At 30.4% G+C, this 3,731-nt stretch overlaps 1 protein-coding gene across 1 annotated transcript in view; it reads right to left on the reverse strand.

Annotated features, from left to right (window-relative positions):
- Positions 1-1,149, reverse strand: part of LOC101507814 (DNA topoisomerase 1 alpha-like) — a 15,989-nt gene extending 14,840 nt beyond the window's left edge. Inside the window, exon 1 of the mRNA XM_073367239.1 lies at positions 974-1,149. The gene's annotated coding sequence lies outside the window, so the exon portion shown is untranslated. The remainder of the gene's footprint in view (positions 1-973) is intronic.
- Positions 1,150-3,731: the final 2,582 nt, after the last annotated feature.

Consider the following 3,731-nt stretch of genomic DNA (forward strand, 5'->3'; position numbering starts at 1 on the left):
ATGTATGCATGTATGGTTGTATGGCTGTATGGCTGTCTGTCTCTATACACATACACACATGTCTATATTGAATTCTAAAGTCAACAGAACTTATGAAACATTCCCATTAGTTGTAAATTTAAAACTTAGGTATATAAGATAAACTTAGAAAAAATTTAGGGTCTGTTTACTTATGGTGTTTTCTGTGTCCATTTCTATTGATAAAATACACATTCAAGAAGGCTTTATGAAACTTTTGAAAATGCATTTCAAAAACAAATTGAATATTTTTGAAAATTTTGAAATAATTACAAAAAAAACAAAATTGTTTTCAGTGTTTCTGAAGATGCATCCTCTCTAATTTGCTTCCATCTTCTTTCAATCACAACTATAAAGGAAAATCGATAACCAAATATCATTCTAGCCACCAACATACAAAGTTAAAATTGAAAATGTTGCGAGAAAATAATTGAACGGTCTGTAGAAACTCATTGTGATCTCCATACTGAAGATGCAGCCCTACTGAACCAAAATGAACACCCAAATACCTATTATTATTCCCCAAAACCTCAGAATATATGAATGATAACACACCAAAATGCTTAAATGACCAAAGCAAAAGAAATATACTACTAGGGTTTACAAATAAAATAAAATAAACAAAGAAATGCAGAAAAACAAAATCAGCCAGCAACATAACATAAAAGGAAGATTAAAATTTCATATCACCAAAAACAATATACAATAACTAAGCTGAAACCAAATCAAGTCAATAAGAATCATAAATTAACACAGAATGTGTATAAGCTGGAATTCATATTTCATTTCTACATAGTAAAACCAACTAAAAGAAAAAAAGAAAAAAAATTAAGCTTTCCAATCTTAATAATAATATATGAAGAAGTAAAACACAAAATAAAGAGATAAATTAGATATTAAAGAGAGGGGGGAAAGGGGGTAATTGAAATAGATAAAAATGAAGGATGAGGTTTACTTTAGCTATGGTTGGTGATGGTGGAGGTGAATGAGGAAGAAGATGAAGTTGAGATATTTGTGGTGGTGGTGGTGGGAGAAACGAGGAAGGAAGGAAGAGAAGTTGGAAAGTAGCTGAAGAACAGTTGATGATATGAGGACAGACAGGTGATTCGAAGCTCAGGCGTCCGGTGACCTGATCATCTAACATCTATTTATTTTCCTTCTGAGCCATTTTTTTTTTCTTTTTTTTTTTTTTTGTGTGTTCGGCCTTTCTCCAATGAGCCTGTTACTAATGATTCAAGCCCATAAGTGATAATCAATCCAATATGTCAATACAAACCCAATAAAATTTTAACTTATACCCCCTTCAATTATACTCCTACCCCACGTTTTAAAAAATATCCAATCTAACCTTTTGTATAAAAAAATAAATAATTTAATTTAATTTTTTTGGGTACAGATTTGTATTCTGAAGGAAAAAGTATTTTGAAACATAAATTTTAAATTCTTATAAACATAATTATATTTCGAAAAACTTTTTTCAAGTTTTGCATCACAAATTTATGTTCTAGAAAATTTAAAAAAATACTTTAAAATTTTTTGAAACATATTTATGTTCTATAAAATTTAAAAAAAAAGTTTTTCGACACACAAAGTTTGAATTTTTTGAAACACATTTGTGTTTCAAAAAACTTTTTTTAGTTTTTTGAAACTCAAGTTGAATTTAGTGGGGTAGGAAAAAATTATTTTTAAAATAAAATGATAAAATAGATAGTTTGTGTAAAATGAAGGGTTAGGAGAATAAATATGAGGGTACATGATAAAATGTTTCGACCTGAAACCTTAGGCTTGTTTGGGTGGTTCTGAGTTTTTTATTTATTTTTAAAGTTAGTTTTGAAAACAAAATATGTTCAAATAAAATAGAATTAAGTTTGTTAGGTTGGACGATATTATTATATTGTACGTCTTGTCTCAAGTTTGAACTATGGACCTCACAGGTGGAATTTACCATCTTTTTTAAGATAAAAAAAAAATTAGAATTATTGTTTTCATTTATTTTAAAAATAGTTTTCCTCTAAAACCTAAAATCATAAAAATTAGATTTTATAATTCAATTTTTTGTTTTAACTCTAACATGTAACTATCAGTGATCATCACTTCTATTATAGTGGAAGTTTTTATTGGACTAGGTACCGTGGTTTTTATTCTCTCAATTTGAGGGAAGTTTTCCACGTTAAAAATTGTGGTTGTCTCCTATTTAATTTTCTGTTAATTATTTTTGCTCTGTGGAATTGTATTTTCTGTTTGACCATTTATCTGCACATGTGGAGGAAAAATATTCCGCATTATTAAGATAGTTATCACTAATTATTTCTGGTTTTTCCCAATAGTGCTAACAAAATCATTTTTATTTCGTTTTCCTTTATATGGCTTAGATGAGTTTTGTTGGGGAAAGAGTTTTTTATTTTTCTTATGGATCTTGAAGTTTGAGGCTTGGATCTTTGAGATATTACAGTTTGTAAATTTGAAATGTTTTCTCTTTAAAAGATAATATTGTAGTTATTGTTTAGGTGGAAAATTTTCTCTTAAAAAATGTTAAGCTTTTCTTTATTGATGTTGTAAAGATTTTATAATCAAATTATCTTTCATTTGAAATAGTAGTGGCCAAGGTATTGTTCATATAGTTGGAGTTGTTAGTCAATTTCTCTCTAATCCTGGTAAAGATCGTTGGCAAGTAGTGAAGTGGATTCTCAGATACCTCAGAGGCACTTCCAAAGTATGTTTATGCTATGGAGGTGGCGAACATGTGTTGGATGGCTATATAGATGCAGATATGGTAGATGATCTTGATTCTAAAAAATCTACTTCTGGTTATATGATGACTTTTGCAGGGGAAGCTGTGTCTTGGCAATCAAGACTACAAAAGTGTGTTGCTTTGTGTTATTCTGTGACAGTCAGAGTGCGATCCATCTCAGTAAGAATTCGACTTTTCATGTAAAGTCGAAGCATATTGAAGTGCGGTATCATTGGATACGAGATGCACTGGAAATGAAGTCATTTTTAATTGAGAAGATTCATACTGATGAGAATGGTTCAGATATGATGACGAAGACCTTGCTTGTGTCGAAGATGATATGCTGTAGAAAGAAAGTTGGCATAGTTGAGCAGTACCTTCCCACTTGAGTCGTGAGGGGGAGATTTGTTGGGTGAGTTCACTCCCCAAGTGGAACTCACTAGTTTTATTAGTATTATTATTATTGAAAAAAACGGGAAAAAAAATGTATTATTGGGTTAGGCCCACGTGAAGGAAATAAAAGGGATTTAGAAATCCTAAGAATTAGAAGAACGAAAGAGAACGGTTGCCAGAGAAGAAAAATAAGGGTTTAGTTCCGGTGGTGGTAAGTGTGTAGTAAATTTGCTATGTTTGATCTACAAATTTGGTATGTTATTTCTACCATTGAATTTGTTATTTTAATATATAGTTTGGCATACCCACTTTAGTGGAAGGTTGTTATTGTTGATTGATGTTCCCTAATTATTGTTATTAGGAAGACTCAGTTTTCCACGTTAAAAATGGTGGTTGTCTCATATTTAATTTTCTGCTAATGTGGAATTGTATTTTCTGTTTGGCCATTTATCTACACAAGTGGGAGAAAAATATTCCGCATTATTGAGATAATTATCGCTAATTATCTCTGGTTTTTCCCACCAGTGCTAACAAAATCATTTTTATTCCATTTTCCTTTATATGGCTTAGATGAGTATTGTTGGGGAAA

The sequence above is a fragment of the Cicer arietinum genome, chromosome 4 (assembly GCF_000331145.2).
Source record: "Cicer arietinum cultivar CDC Frontier isolate Library 1 chromosome 4, Cicar.CDCFrontier_v2.0, whole genome shotgun sequence".
In the NCBI taxonomy this organism is placed as follows: Eukaryota; Viridiplantae; Streptophyta; class Magnoliopsida; order Fabales; family Fabaceae; genus Cicer; species Cicer arietinum.